Consider the following 16,325-nt stretch of genomic DNA (forward strand, 5'->3'; position numbering starts at 1 on the left):
TTGGGGTGCCAGGCGACCCCAGGAGAAGGGAGGAGTTGGGCTGTGCTGGGCCCTGGCTTGGATAGTGTTCCGTCCTGCGGAACAGTCAACTGGGGTCCCGAGTCTACCTGAAACGGATGAATAGGGATGGGAACAAGAGGCGCGAAGAATGGCAGCAAGACAAAGGATTCTGATCAAGCTGCAAATTTTATTTTGAGCGGGGCTGTTATATAGGGGCAGGGAAAAAGGGGAAGTGGTTCTAATAGGTTGTCCTGTGCATGCTCACTGCATGCTCTTAGCGACGGTTGGTGGGTGGGCGGGTGATCAGCATCTTGATTGGTAGTTAGTACTCGTGATCAAGGGATGCCCCCAAGGGTGGGGCCACCTGGCTCGGCTGCAATATCCTGTTTGGGTTGCCTTAGCCAAGCCCTCCTGGTGCGATCTTCTTGATAGATTGCATCCACCGTCTTTAGGCCCTGACAGGATAGTCTCCAGACTGGTTGAAAAGTGGGCCTCTGTAAAAAGCCTTGTGCTTGGTAAGAGCAGCACGTAGCTGCCTTGTAGGGAACTCTTCAGCGGTGGCAGGTGCACCTGGAGGGAGATTTCAGCTGCGCACACCCAGAGTGAGTGGTGGAGGGAAACTCTGAGCCCCACCTGTCTGGCCCTGAGTGCCCAGAGACCACAGCTGAGCTGAACCATGCACCCCACCTGGGCACACCCAGAATGAACGGTAGAGAGGAACCATGTGCCCTGCTAGCCTCACACTGCTCCTCCAGAGACAGCAGCAGAAGGGAACCAGGTGACCTGCTTATCTCGGGCTCTGTGCCAGATATTGACTTTCTGTGAACAACTGAATGGCTGATTTGAACCTGGCAGCTCACAGAGGACCTGGGCCAGAGGCTGGGAAACTGTGAATAGTGTGACCCAAACCTGGTCCCTATCCTCTCAGAACCAAATGAAGGGAGAAAAGTGAAGCCCAGTCCTCTCTACCTGTGGCATCTAGGAAGACCAGCAGAATTCACTGAACACGTTTAAAGTCAGCAAAAGGCTTATTGTTATTTTTTTTTTTGGCTTTTCTTTTTGGTTCCTCTCTCTTCCCACCCCTTTTTTCCTTTCCTCCTTTTTTTTTCCTTCTTCCAGTGAGTGAGACAGTAAGACATGGAGTTACAAAGGGCCCAGAGACAGATCGAAAGGAAGACACAAGGCTAACCCCCAAAACTGAGAAACTGAAGCCCTGGCTGGTGTAGCTCAGTGGATTGAGCGCGGGCCTACAAACCAGAGGATCGTGGTTCGATTCCCAGTCAGAGCACATGCCTGGGTTGCAGGCCGGTTCCCTGCAGGCCAACTCCCAGCAGGGGACGCACAAAAGGCAACCATACATGGGTGTTTCTCTCCCTCTCTCCTTACCCTCTAAAGATAAATAAATAAAATCTTTAAAAAAAAAAAAGAAACTGAGACAAATGTTGCTTTGTTATCCCACAGAGCTGGCATTTAATTTTGTATATGTATTATTATTATCTTGCAATTATTTTCTACCACTTTTATTTTATCAGTATTTTTTAATTCTCTTCCTTTTGTTTAGTTTTTCTTATTTCATTTCCCTGTTTAATTGCATTGCTTGACTGTTTTTTTTATTCTCTCTGTATTGTATTTTAATTTTCCTTCTTTCACTTCACCCATGTTCCAATAACACACAATTCCTGATTGGGTACTTTCTAGTCTGGTTATCCAAATCATATATTTCTTGTCGTATCATTGTTGTTCCAGTACTATTGTAAATAATTGTTGTTCCACACAATTGTACATACTGCAAAGCAACCCTCCATGATCTCAGCCCACTTCACTTTAATCCTGAGCATTAGTATTGCTGTGGTTAACTCTGGTCTCTCTCACACTGTATTTACTTTCTATACTTTAATCTCACTATATCTCATCCTCTAACCTTGCACAAGTGCTCTGTTTTCTGGATTCAGCTCACAATCATCCTCCCCTCTAACGAGAGTCTTATCCCTCTTTCACCTTTTATAAAAAGTGGCAAATTGGGTGAAATATCACAGTTAATGCTATACTTATCCAAAGAATCTCTTATCTCTCCTCTACTTGCTGGTACTTTAAATCTGATAAAATACTCTCCTGCTGTCTTAATCCATTTTGCCTACCCCCGCCACTGATCACATACAAGAATAGGTGGGAGCTGCAAACATCAGTATAATGGAGGAGAAAAACCACCAATAAAGACATTACCAAAAGGTACAAATCCAAGAACAACAAGAGAGCCCACACAAGCAGAAGAAAGGGCAAAACTAGAGCATCCAGTTGAGGAGATCGGAGATCAAACCACTGAACCTCATAGAATTCCTACCACAGAAGTTCACCCTACAAAGACAGCTAACAAAGTGAAACAGCAGGAAGCACAGAAACAAACAAAAAGAGTCAACTGAAATGGAGAGACAATAAAAGAACATGCAATCAAAAGAAATGGAAGACTCCCCACTAAAAGAGCTAAATAAAATGGAGGTAACCAAACTATCAGATATAGAATTAAAATTAATGGTTATAAAGATGCTCAAGGAGCTCAGAGACAATTACAAGGAACTGAATGAGAACTACATCAGCATGAAAAAGCAAATAGAAACTATAAACAAAAACCAGGAAGAAATAAATAATAAAATATCAGAAATTAAAAAAAAACGCATTAGAAGGAATTATAAGCAGGCTAGATGAAGCAGAGGATTGAATCAGTGAATTGGAGGACAAGGTAGGAAAAAAAACTTCCAGATAGAGCAAGAAAAAGAAAAGAGACTCAGAAAGAATGAACAGGTGGTAAGGGAACTGTAAGACAACGTGAAATGTAACAATGTCTGTATAATAGGGATGCCAGAAGGAGAAGAAGAGCATGGGATAGAAAACCTGTTCCAAGAAGTAATAATGGAAAATTCCCTAATTTGATGAGAGAAAATGTTATACAAACCCAGGAAACACAGAGAATCCCAATCAAGAAGAATCCAAAGAGGCCCACTTCAAGACACATCATAATTAAAATGGCAAAATTCCAAGACAAAGAGAGAACCTTAAAGACAGCAACAAAGAAAAAGGAAGTAACATACAAGGGAGCCCCAATAAGATAGCCGATGATTTCTCAATGGAAACACACCAAGCAAAAAGAGAATGAAAAGAAATACTCCAAGTAATGAAAGCCAGAGGCCTGCAACCAAGATTACTCTACCCAGCAAGGCTCTCAATAAAATGAAAGGCCAAATAAGAAGCTTCCCAGGCAAAAGAAGTCTAAAACATACACCTTTAGTCTCATACACCTTTACCAAACCAGCCCTGCAAGAGATGCTGAAGGGATTGCTTTAAGAAAAGGAAGGAAAAGAGGGAGAGAGGAACACAGGTACAAAAAATGGCAATGAATAAATATCTACCAATAATAACTTAAATGTAAATGGATTAAATGATCCAATCAAAAGACGTAGAGTAACCCAATGGATAAGAAAGCATGACCCACACATATGCTGCCTACAAGAGACCCACCTCAGAACAAAAGACCTACACAGACTGAAAGTGAAGGGCTGGAAACAAATATTCCAAGCAAACAGACAGGGGGAAAAAAAACACAGGGTAGTGATACTCATATCAGACAAAATAGACTTCAAAAAAAAAAGCCATAAAAAGAGACCCAGAAGGTCACTTCATAATACTCAAGGGAAGAATTCATCAAGAAGACATAAACATTGTAAATATATATTCATCCAACATAGGAGCACCCAAATACATAAAGAAAATCCTAGAGGACTTCAAGAAAGATATTGACAACAATACAATTATAGTAGGGGATTTCAACACCTCACTGTCAAAAATGGACAGATCTTCCAAACAAAATGTCAACAAAAATATTGCAGCCTTGAACAACGCCCTAGATCAAATGAACTTAACTGGTATATATACAACCTTTCATCCCAAAGAAGCTAAATAGATATTCTTTTCCAATGCACATGGAATATTTTCAGAGAAAAACCACATGACAGGTCACAAAACAAGGCTTAACAAATTCAAGAAAATTGAAATCATACCAAGCATTTTCTCCAACCACAAGGGACTGAAACTAGAAACGAACCTCAAGGAAAAAACTTGAAAACACTTAAACTCATTTATAGTGAATAGCATGCTATTAAACAATGAATGAATCAGGAAGGCGATCAAGGAGGAAATAAAAAAGTTTCTGAGAAGAAATGAATATGAACTCACAGCAACCCAAAACTTATGGAACACAGCAAAGGCAGTCCTGAGAGGGAAGTTCATAGCAATACAGGCTTACCTAAAGAAGATAGAAACATTTCAAACAAACAACCTAACCCGACGCCTCCAAGAACTCAAGGAACAACAACAAAGACAGCCCAGAGCAAGTAGAAGGAAAGAAATAACCAACATCAGAGCAGAATTAAATGACATAGAGACTAAAAGCACAATTCTAAGGATCAGTGAATCCAGGAGTTGGTTTTTTGAAAAGATAAACAAAATAGACAAACCTATAAGTAGGCTCATCAAGAAAAGAAGAGAGAGGACCCAAATAAACACAATCAGAAATGAAAAAGGAGAGATTACAACTGACACCACAGAAATAGAAGGGATTGTAAGAAATTACTATGCAGAACTGTATGCCAAGAAATTTGAAAACCTAGGTGAAATTGACAAATTTCTAGAAAATTACAATCTTCCAAAACTGAATGAAGAAGAAGCAGAAAGCCTGAACAGATAAATTACAACTGACAAAATTGAAGCAGTAATCAAAAAATTACTGACACACAAAAGCCCTGGACCAGATGGTTTCAAAGGAGAATTCTACAAAGCATTTAAGGAAGACCGAACCCCTATCTTTCCCATACTATTCCTAAGAACCCAAGGTGGAAGACTCCCAAACTCTTTTTATGAAGCCAGCATCATCCTAATTCCAAAACCAGATAAAGACACAACAAAGAAAGAAAACTTCAGGCCAATATTGTTGATTGAACATACATGCTAAAATCTTCAACAAAATATTGGCAAACCACATCCAGTAATACATTAAAAAGATCATACACCATTACCAGGTGGGATTCATCCCAGGGGTGCAAGGATGGTACAATATTCACAAATCAATAAATGTGATATATTGCATAAACAATACAGGCCATATATAAGAGACCTACAGCCAACATCATACTCAATGGGCAAAAACTAAAAATTTTCCCACTAAGATCAAGAACAAGACAAGGTTGTCCACTTTTGCCACTTCTATTCAATATAGTATTGGAAGTTTTAGCCACAGCAATCAGACAAGAAAAATAAGTAAAAGGCATCCAAATTGGAAAAGAGGAAACAAAACTATCATTGTTTGCAGATGACATGATAGTGTACATAGAAAACCTTATAGACTCCATCAAAAAACTACTCGACCTAATAAATAAATTTGGCAAAACAGTGAGATACAAAGTCAATATCCAGCAATCAAAGGCATTTTTGTATACCAACAATAAAATACCAGAAATAGAAATGAGGAAAAAATCCCATTTGATATAGCAACAAGAAAAATAAAATACCTAGAAATAAACCTAACCAAGGAGGTAAAAGTCCTGTACTCAGAAAACTCACGACACTGAAGAAAGAAATCAAGGAAGACACAAACAAATGGAAATGCATACCATGTTCATGGATTGGAAGAATTAACATCATCAAAATGTCCATACTACCCAAAGCAACTTATAGATTCAATGCAATCCCTATTAAAGTACCAATGTCATATTTCACAGATATAGAACAAACACTTCAAAAATTTATATGGAACCATAAACAACCCTGAATAGCAGCTGTAATTTTGAGAAAGAAGAGCAAAGTAGGAGGGATCACAATACCTGATACCAAACCAAATTAAGTTTACTATAATTAAAACAGCCTGGTACTGGCATAAGAACAGACACATAGACCAATGGGAAAAGAATAGAGAGCCCAGAAATAAAACCAAGTCTCTACAGTCAATTAATATTCAGCAAAGGGGGCAGCAGCATAAAATGGAGCAAAGATAGCCTCTTCAACAAATGGTGTTGGGAGAACTGGATAGCTACATGCAAAAAAATGAAACTTGAGTACCAACTTACACCATACACCAAAATAAATTTGAGGTGGATAAAAGACTTAAATATAAGCTGTGACACCATTAAAGTCCTAGAGGAGAACATTGGTGAGAAAATCTCAGATATTTCACACAGCAATATTTTCACTGATATGTCCCCTAGAGCAAGAGACATAAAGGAAAGAATAAACAAATGGGATCTCATCAAAATAAAAAGCTTCTGCGCAGCTAAAGAAAACAGCATTAAAATAAAAACACAAACAACTGTATGGGAAAACATATTTGCCAATGATACCTCAGACAAAGGTTTAATCTCCAAAATATACAAAGAACTCACACGACTTCACTCTAAGAAGACAACTAACCCAATTAAAAAAATGGGGAAAGGACTTGAACAGACACTTCTGCAAGGAGCACATACAGAGGATCCAGAGATACATGAAGAGATGCTCAATATTGCTTGCTATCAGAAAGATGCAAATTAAAACCACAATGAGATACCACTTTACACAGGTGAGAATGGCTATCATAAAGCAATAAACAACAAATGTTGTAGAGGGTGTGGGGAAAAGGGGACTCTGGTCCACTGTTGGTGGGACTGCAGACTGGTACAACCATTATGGAAAACAGTATGGAATTTTCTCAGAAAACTAAAATTGGACTTGCCTTTTGACCCAGCAATTCCACTGCTGGGATTGTATCCTAAGAACCCTAAAACACCAATCCCAAAGAACCTATGCACCCCAATGTTCATAGCAGCACAATTTACAATAGCCAAGAGTTGGAAGCAACCTAGGTGCCCGTCAGTAAATGAATGGATCAAAAAACTATGGTACATATACACAATGGAATTTTATGCTGCAGAAAGAAAGAAGGAGCTCCTACCTTTTGCAACAACATGGATGGAACTGGAAAGCATTATGCTGAGTGAAATAAGCCAGGTGTTGAAGGACAAATACCATATGATCTCACCTTTAACAGGAAGCTAAACAACAAAACAAACAAGCAAGCAAAATATAACCAAAGACACTGAAATAGAGAACAGGCTGACAGTGACCAGAGGGGAGAGGGGAGGGAATTTCAGGGGAAATAAGGGAGGGATTTAGAGGAACCTATATAAAGGATACATGGACAACAAGTGAGAAGGCTGGAAATGAGAGGGAGGGGGGAGCCTGGGGGGTGGGATGGGATGGGGACAATAGACAGAAAACTGTACTTGAAAAATAATTAAATAAAAAAATTGGAAAAATAAAATAAAAAGCTTCTTCAAGGCGAAAGAAAACACTATTCAAATAAAAAGAGAACCAACCATCTGGGAAAACATATTTTCCAATGATACCTGAGACAAGGGTTTGATTTCCAAAATACATAAAGAACTCACATGACTCCATTCTAAAAAGACAAGCAACCCAATAAAAAAATGGGCAAAGGACTTGAACAGACACTTCTCCAAGGAGGACATACAGAGGGCCCAGGAACATATGAAAGGATGTTCAGTATCACCAGCCATCAGAGAGATGCAATTTAAAACCACAATGAGATGCCACTTCACATCAGTCAGAATGACCATCATAATCAAATCAAGCAACAAGTGCTGCTGAGGTTGTGGAGAAAAGGGAACCCTAGTACACTGTTGGTGGGAATGCAGACTGATGCAACCAATATGAAAAACAGTATGGGATTTCCTCAGAAAACTAAAAGTGGAATTGCCTTTTGACCCAACAATTCCACTGCTAGGTTTATATCTTAAGAACCCTGAAACACCAACCCTGGGGTACATCCAAAAGAACCTATGCACCCCAATGTTCATTACAGCACAATTTACAATAGCCAAGTGATGGAAGCAACCCAAGTGCCCATCAGTATATGAATGAATTTAAAAACTATGGTACATTTACACAATGGAATTCTATGCAGCAGAAAGAAAGAAGGAGATCCTACCCTTTGTAACAGCATAGATGGAACTGGAGAGCATTATGTTAAGTGAAATAAGCCAAGTGATGAAAGACAAATACCATATAATCTCACCATTAACAGGACCCTAATCAACAAAGCAGACAGGCAAGCAAGGTATAGCCAAAGACATTGAAGTTGAGAACAGGCTGACAGTGATCAGAAGAAAGAGGGGCGGGGATAATGGGGGAAAGTGTGTAGGGTTTACAGGAGTAATTATAAAGGACATATGGACAACAACAAGGGGGCAGTGAAAACGGGGGAAGTAGGTGGGGAGGGCTGTGGTGGTGGGGAGGGAAGGGGGAAAGGCAGAAAACTGTACTTGAACAGAAACAAAAATTTCTAAATAAATAAATGATCTCAAAGCTAATACTTGTGTATCTAATAATATATATGTCTATGGATGTATATGTGTACATATGTATTAAGTACACATATATTAAGTAACTGAGTTATAAATAGGTGTTTTCACAGCTAATTTATATTTCACTTAATGCTGCTTCTTTAACACAAATTCAGAAGGATAAATAATGTATCCCTGGGTGACAGAGGGTATAACTAGTAGGTCAGCAAAGATATAACTAATGAAAAAAATCCTGCCTCGAAGATCTGTTGCTTGAGGTTGTGGGTGCTGCCTCAGACTTTGCACTGTTCATCTCATTCACAAACTTGATTCTGCATCAGCCCCTTGCCATTGGCAGAGGATGAGTCCTTGGCTTGGCTAACCACTGTAGCTGCAGGGTCCCCTCTTCACAGGTCTCAGCCTCCTTAGTCTTAGAATCCCATTGCTTCTCTTGTTTCGCAGGAATGTGTCTCTTATTTTAAAATAACTCTCTTAGAAAATCCTTTTCATGTTGTAGACTCTTGGTAGTTGATGGTAAAATTAATTCATCAGGCATGATTCTTATTAGAATTTATTTCCAATAAGCCAGCATCTGATAAATAGGGACTAATCAAACAGAGAAATGCTAAAATTTTCAGAGGTTAAACAGGATAAAAGGTAGTGAAGGCCATTCCTTTGATTTTTATCAGAGGATTGATGGAAGTCTGGAATGTCATCTACTTTGATGTTTTCAGCCAAAGGGTCTTTTGAAATTAATTAATATAAAACTATGTTGTTCTATACAGATGCAGAAGAGCCTTCAAATAAAGAACTCATCAAATTTCAGAACTCAGCACTCCTCGTCCTTGAAGGCTCTGCTCCGTGAATGCTTCTGTCTGTGGCTGGCCTGGTTTTGTTTTCTAGTACCAGGCACTAGGGGCAGAGAGGAGTCACGTGGCTACACCAGCTCCTAGAAAATTGTAAAGAATAATTAATAAAAGCCAAACACTGAAACTTATTTTCAACTCATTTTATGTAACTTTTTCTGGATGTACACTTGAGATTTTTGAAATACCAATAAATGTATATTCTTTGGGTCCTTACTTTGATCTAGTAAATTCTCAGAAGGGAGTACAGCTAAGACTCTTCTAAAGAGGCCAGACTTTAACATATGAGAACAACATCATACAGCTCTTATGTTTTTATACAGTTATTTCTGAGTTGGAGTTTATATCTCTCAAGGGCCTAGGCTGTATTTTATTCTCCATTTAGACCCCAAACCTATATTGAGAACATGTGTATTTACATCAGAGGCATACAAAAATTTATTGATGGAAAAAATCTAAAGGATGAAATTAATATGTTCATAATTAGAGGAAAGGGCTTCTGATGTATATGCATTAGAGGAACCTGGTAAGAATTCCAGAAGAACTTAGGGTATTGGTACAAATTTAGACAGGTATATGGCTGAGAGAATTTTTGGTGAGATCTCAATAAAAGCAAACACTAGGGGTAGGGTAAAGACTAGTATGCGAGAAAGGATGGTGGAGATCAGAGAGAGCCAGAGAAGTGACAGTAAATTTTACACCCCAAGATCTAGGTTTCGTGAAACACCTCCACTGCAATGGCAATATTTGGGACATTGCATGATGTAATCCATGCAAAGCCCTTAGCAAATGCCAAATGCAAGCACCAGGGAAACACTTGTGTGAGGTCTCCTTTTGGGCAGGCACTTTGTTCAGTGCTTTTTATGAAACTCATTTAATCTTCAGAGCAATGCCACAAGAGAGATGCTATTATTATCACCATATTACAGATGCATCAACTGATATCTACATCATCTAACATGCATTTTCCCTGTGATATTACCATATTTAAGTTGTACATGTTTGTGTGTAAATATTCGGGGTACAGAAAGTGATCTGTAAGTAATTGATATTTTAGTTTCAGGATTAATAAAATATTTGATTAAATTTTTCCAGGTGGAATTTCCTCTGGGAGAAGGACTTCTATTAGCTTACATAGAAAGTATTGCTTTGGACAGAAGAGACTATAGCCTCTCTTTTGGAATACTTAGTTAAAAGGCCCTTTTGAAAAATATCGTGTCAGATCCTGTTTACTTTAGGTTTGGGGGTATTTAAAATGATATCAACACAACTTTTCTTTCTCCAATTTCCACTTTTCTTCATTCTAGTTTATCCAAGACATGCTTATTGTGGTTATGTTATAATACAAGGTACAATTATTTTGGATATTGCCTACCATGTATGTCATCATCACTCGGCAAAGGAATGACTGTACAAAGTATTAAATCTGCAAAATTAGCTTAATTGAAGTTTTGCTAATTTCAAATCTAAACCTTATTTCTGTATGCTTAAACTTATAATTTGGTTATACATGTCACATTGCTTAATACCTTGTTATTTTAAAAAGTAGAAGAAAAAGCAGAGAATACTGTCTGATACTATCATCATACTTTTTCTTACTTTGATGATGAATATATTCAGTGAATGTGACTGTGAAACCTACACACAGAACTCTAAACCAGTTGAAGTCCAACCATCTTGCCTGCATGGAAAATTGAATTCTGCTCCTAGAAAACAGCAGGGATAAGCAGAATGTGAAGCTCAATGAAGATTAATGGCATGTTGCTTAATACAAATTAAAACAGATAGATAAAATGCAGTCTCTTGGGGATAATCAGGGGCTTATCAGGGTCTATATTTTTATTAAAAAACGAAGCTCCACTAGTTTGCTCTGAGATGCAGATGTTGCTTATGCAGCCCCTGCTGGCTGGTGGTGGGACAGGCACATGTATGATGGAGCTTTGTGGCTTTGGGTTAAAAGAGAACAGAATGTCATAACAAAATTTGTCAAGGCCTCACCATGTTTATCAGACAGCAATAGGAAAAACTGTCCATATCTAAAAAAAGAAAAAATCTTGTGACCAGAGTTTAATAAACATATCATGTGTCATGTCACTGAATGTGTTTTCTCCTTGATTTTGTTGCTAGTAAGCTCAGAATTGAATCTATGATACAGTTTAATTTTTTTTGCCAAATTTAGAATATTTTGAGGGTAATATTCAGCAGCTGCTTTATCTAACCTTATGCACTGTCTTCTTCTGTTATTTTAAGAGTTTTATGGAACTGCACAGGGAAGGAATAAATGAATAGATTAATTCATTAACATTCTTTTTAAAAGTTTTTATTTATTTACCTTTAGAGGGGAAGGGAAGGAGATAGGGAGAGAAATATCAATGTATGGTTGCCTCTCATGTGCCCCCTGCTGGGAACTGGCCTGCAACCCAGGCATGTGCCATGACTGGGAATCAAATAACTGGGAATCGAACCGCGATTTGATTCCCAGTCACTAATTCATTAACATTCTTATAGATAAATACTAATCTTTAAAGTTACAGTGACTGAGGAGACAAAGACTTTCCAGAGGCCAAAATATTTCATAAGCTGAAGGACACATACACCTACCATTATTGCTGAGTTTGTAAAAATGGACACTAGTTGCATTGACTGGAGCTCAGTCTCAGTACTCTTTTGAGCCAGATATGTATTAGTTTCTCAAGAACATAGTAGAAAGAACATGGACAAGCTTTAGACAAAAAAGAAAAGGCCAATTGATTCAGGAACAAAACCCAGGGTGGAATGTAAGTGGGAAAATTTCTCGAGCATCAGCTTTGAAAGTAGAAGTCAATGCTTGATTGTGAGAAGAAATAGAGAGTGATTATCATTGTTAACAAATTCTTTCAATATCTTGGAGAGCTTACAACTGCTTGGGTCCTGGTGAAGTATAACTAACACTGTTAGTGACTTCACGGGTGTGGAAGGCAGAGGTTGTGTTTTGGATGATGCTTTCCATATAAACTACACTGTGGTGAGGCAGGAGAAACAAGTCACTCTTTGCAGCTCCTAGGCTGTGGAGTTAAGCTCCTGTGGTTGGTGTCCCATCTGCATATTAGTTTACTGGTGGTGGGTGGTGAATTCACAGGAGGATCCAAAGGCACTTTGGAGAGTGTGTCTTAGAGAACAGAAACAAGCCAGAGGCTCTGGCTGAGGACTAGTTGTTGTGTGGTCTGTAGAAAAGGAAAATATTTTTAATGGACTAAGTGACCATGATTAGGACAAAGTGTGTGTGTGTGTGTGTGTGTGTGTGTGTGTGTGTCTTTTGGAGGACCTCCATACCAAGGCAGAGTTGTGATTATGGAAGGTAGGCAGGGCTGTGACAGAATCTCTAAGATCACATTCATGCATGTTTGGGGTTTGGGAGATGGCATTGCAATTCTTGGTCCAACAACTTATTAAATTACTTTACATGTATTAACTCACTTAACTTTTTTTTAGCTTTGTAATATAGATGTTGTTATTATTCTCATTTTACAGAGGAGGTTATTGAGACATTAAACTTGTAGGTGACTTTCCCAGTAACTGAAATTAAAACCCAAGCAATGGGAAGTCATCCACCACACCATATCAGCTTTGCTGCACTGAACGCCTACTTAGAATGGCATTGGTATTGATGCAGAGGCGATCAGGATACACTTAGGAGTGTCAGGGTCAGGATGATCCAGCAGCATCGGCCATTGACGGTGTTCATCTTATTGTCTCTTCCCTCTCACTCACCACCTAACACCTAGGCCCCATTTTTGAGTCTGGCTCTCAAACACAGAACGGGTTTTCTTTTCTGAAAAAAACAAATTAACTGGCAGAGAAATTGCCTGCATGTTTCAACTAACTGGTCTATGAGGAAGAGACTTCTCCCCTTGTACATCTAAGAGCAGAAATTGGGTCATGGTCTTTTCTCTTCTTTAAGTTGGCCCATTTTCTCTGCAGCTACCATCTTGGCAACAAGTATGACATCTTCTGCTAAGCTACTGAAAAGTAGTATTGTTTTCCGAGAAAGATAGTTCTTGTACTGGCCCTCGAAATGTGTAATGCAGGGAAGAGCGCAAGTGATCCTCTACAGCACAAAGTAAGTCTGTCTGTTCCTGTTAGAACAGAATTCAACAAAAGCTGTACTTACTTCAGAGTTAAGCTCTCAGAAATTAGACTGGTTAGAGCCCTGAGTATTGGCCCCACCACCAGTTATCTCATGACTCTTCCAGCTTTGTTTTTGTCACAACAGTTCATGACCAGGCAACTGCACCCTTGGCAGGGTAAGGTCCCTCCATAATAACTCACCATAGGAACCATCAGTGGTGACAATCTTTCTGCCTCTGATCTGCAATATCCTCAGTTACCACTGACAAGATATCAGGAGGTAATCTACTATCAGACATGAATATTGAATGCTTCAGGAGAGGATAGGAAACATTCATTTTATTCAGTATAATATTGAATACTGAAAAAAATGACAAAACACAATTGAAGCATAAGTGTGGGAAGAAAGTAAAAAAAATATATAGTATGCCCCTAACTGTTTGCTAGATTATCTATCTCTCACTTTCTCTCTCTCTTTTTAAACCACTCTACACCTATCTTTTTCTATCTACATGGACTTTAAATTATCTTTATCTTCCCCAAGATTCAAGATAGCAATTAACATCTACAACGGAAACTTAAGGTATGTCAGTTACTTAGGAATTCTAGTAGCAATTAAAATGTTATCAGGAAAAATTTAAATTCCAGCTGAAGAAAAAGAAAAAAAAACACATCATTAAAAATCTTCAGTGACATTTTAATGGTAGAAACAAAACTCTTCCCAGATCTCATGGGTAATGCTGTGTGTATAGAGAGACCTTTTAAAATAAATGTCACATAGTACAGAGAAGGCCCTCCTGGTTAGAGCAGACAGGACTGTTTTTCAGAGGCTCCAGGCCAACAGTGTTGAGGTGCAAAAGAATGAGGATTTACATATGGCCTGTGCCTGGAGAACTGTATCAGTCAGGATTCAGCCAGGACAACAGAGCAGTTATGAGTAATACACAATGAGGACTTTCTTAAGGTAGTTATACCTATCCTGGAAGGGGAATTCGAGAATCAGCTATAAACGAGTCTGACTGTAGCTCTAGAGTGGATGATATGAGAACTTGCAGGAACATTCTGTAGCCCAAGTTCAGGCCATCAGAATGAGATCCTAAATAAAGGAGTCCAAGTAGGGTCTATGGGAAGCTCTTGTTTCTGTGTGGATCTCACCTCTGTGGGCCGACAGACAGGTACCTGGTGGGAAGTGGGGCATGACAAAGGGTGGAGGAGATGAGGACAAACTGGATCTGCCAAATGCATCTGCTCCATCCACTGTTTCACCACCATGACCTTTGGAAAGTAAGGACTTCTGTTTCACTTCCTCTTTCTGAGTTTCATGCAAGTTTTTCTTTTGGCCATCTCTGACCAGGATCAAATAGAGAGAGGATTCTCAGGACCTTACTCAAGTTGACATAATACAATCCAGTGCTCTGGCTACACAATAGCTAATATACCCCAAGCTATCTGGCTACTTATTTCAATAAATATTTACTAAGTACTTATCACTATTCTAAGCACTAACATCTCACAAAAAAACACATGATTTTTATCTTTAAGGAGCTCATAATCTAGTTAGCAGAGGGACATGTGAATAAAAACAAAAATTCAATGAAATTAAGTGTGATAAATACATTATTTCAGATATGAATGCAATTATTTAGGAATACCAAGGAAGAGACTCTGTCTGAGGAAATCAGGGAAGGCTTTTGTTGATTATAAAATTGTGGCTAATAAAACCTAGCAATTCAGCTCCTAGGCATCTACACAAGAAAAATTAGAACATGTCCAAGTAAAGACATATACATAGCAGCATAAAAAAATAATTTACCAAGACTTAACCAATAAATAAACAATTACAGATACAGATAACAGTATGGTGTTTACCAGTAGGGAGGGTGGGTAGGGAGGTGGTAGTAGAGCATAAAGGAAGTGAAAATATATGGTAATGGGAGGAGATTTGACTTTGAGTGGTTAAACACATAATGTAATATACAGATGATGTATTATAGAATTGTACACTTAAAACCTGTATAATTTTATTAATCAATGTCATCCCAATAAATTTAATAAAAATAATATACCAAGCTGAAAATAATTCAATGTCTATTGATCAGTGAATAGATAAACACAATTTAGCACATTCATACAATGGAATACTATGCAGCAATTAAGAACAAACTACTGATATATACAACAACATGGATAAACCTGAAAAACATTCTAGGTGATAAATGCTAGAAATACTAAAAGCTGATTTGTACTTGCTTGGGGCTGGGAGGATGAGTTGGTTACATGTAGGAATGAGGGAATTTGGGGGTTGATAGAAGTATTCTACATAATTGTATAAATGTACTAAAATCATTGTATATATAATTCAGTCTCTATAAAATCATTTACAATGATTGAATTCTATGATAAAGCTGTTAAAAATGTTACTGCTTTCTCCCTTGGTACTAAGGTGATAAATATATCCCAAACACATTTTTATGTGTGAATTCTTTCAAGGTATGGTTTTGTTAGTTGGAGAGCCACTATATTAGTTAGGCTCATGTTAGATATCCCAGTATCTTGGTATTTTAAAATAATAGAAATTTATTTTGGGTTGCTATAAGTCTATAATGAATGCTCCCCATTCATATATTTTTAAGGGCCCAGATCACTCTCATCTAGTGATTTTTCTGTTTCTAATGTAGATTCTAAGATTGTGGTGTTTCTGGGCATGAAGTCAAACGAACATAAAGAGAGCTTGGAGGAACACTGTGGTGGTAGTGGTGGTGTGGGGTTTACAGACCAGGCCTGGAAGTGACAAGCTTTACTTTTGCTCACATTCCACTGGTCAACAGTCCATCCTTTGTCCATACCTAAAAGCAGGAGGGTTAGAAAGGTCATCTAGCAGTGTTTCCTGGGTGCAGAGGAAACAGATTTGATGAAATGCTAGCTGAATTTAACCTCATTAGTCAGCAGTGCTTCCCTTCTCTATCTC

Source organism: Sturnira hondurensis, unplaced genomic scaffold (genome assembly GCF_014824575.4).
Source record: "Sturnira hondurensis isolate 20B ecotype Veracruz unplaced genomic scaffold, ASM1482457v3 Scaffold0012467, whole genome shotgun sequence".
Lineage (NCBI taxonomy): Eukaryota > Metazoa > Chordata > Mammalia > Chiroptera > Phyllostomidae > Sturnira > Sturnira hondurensis.